General features: G+C 36.4%; 1 non-coding gene across 1 annotated transcript; it reads left to right on the forward strand.

Annotated features, from left to right (window-relative positions):
- The first annotated feature begins 483 nt into the window (after positions 1 to 483).
- On the forward strand, positions 484 to 554 carry TRNAC-GCA (transfer RNA cysteine (anticodon GCA)). Its single transcript has one exon. It is a non-coding gene; the product is annotated as a tRNA-Cys (tRNA).
- Positions 555 to 869: the final 315 nt, after the last annotated feature.

Raw genomic sequence — 869 nt, forward strand, 5'->3', positions numbered from 1 at the left:
CTTCAAATTGTGTCTTATCAAATTAAGGGATTGTAAACTCTCCCTCATTTTCATCTAATCGCATTGGAAGTTTCCCATCTGTAGAAAAATCTATTCAATTATTCTCGATTGATCTATATGGATCAATCCGACAAAAAATATTCGGATGTATATTCAGTGTTCACTATATCCCATAAAATTCTACCCGTATCCAGATATACTTCCAATTTGAAAAAAAAAATGGATAAGGAAGAGGTACTTTGATACTTTCTTCCAACCACGTGAAATGGAGCTATGAACGAATGAATCAAACCATTCTTAAATGTTAATCTCACTTAGAAAATTTCCTAATGAAAATAGTCAGATCGAAAGAAAGACGGAGAACAAATTAGATCCATTTCCTTTATGGTTGACTTTAGCATACATCTCATACTATACTTAAAGGACAGACGAATGACTTGAAAGGACAAAAGATTCGATCTGTCCATGGGATTCCCATGTCTCGGCGACATAGCCTAGCGGTAAGGCAGAGGACTGCAAATCCTCCATCCCCAGTTCGAATCCGGGTGTCGCCTTGTTGAGCTAAGTAAATGGAAGGAAAAGTCTGTATTTCCATTACAGAACCTCTGGAGACATATTGGTACATATTACCAATATAGATAGTGAGTTACGTACATTTGATCCCGATTCTGTCGTGAATGTACGACCCTCGAGTTAGTTATAGTAACTTGTTGGTCAATGAACAAATGGATTTATTGATCTCTCATATCAGCTCGAACGTCAGTAATGTTCAGAATGCAAAGGTGGACCATTCATTTCAACTTCAACTTTGCACTATGGTTAATAGTTCCCTTATCATCTCGATGATGAAATCAATATTTTTTAGAGAA

This window comes from Pinus tabuliformis, chromosome 2_2 (genome assembly GCF_031772625.1).
Source record: "Pinus tabuliformis cultivar Carrire ecotype Pingquan chromosome 2_2, CPIR1, whole genome shotgun sequence".
NCBI lineage: Eukaryota > Viridiplantae > Streptophyta > Pinopsida > Pinales > Pinaceae > Pinus > Pinus tabuliformis.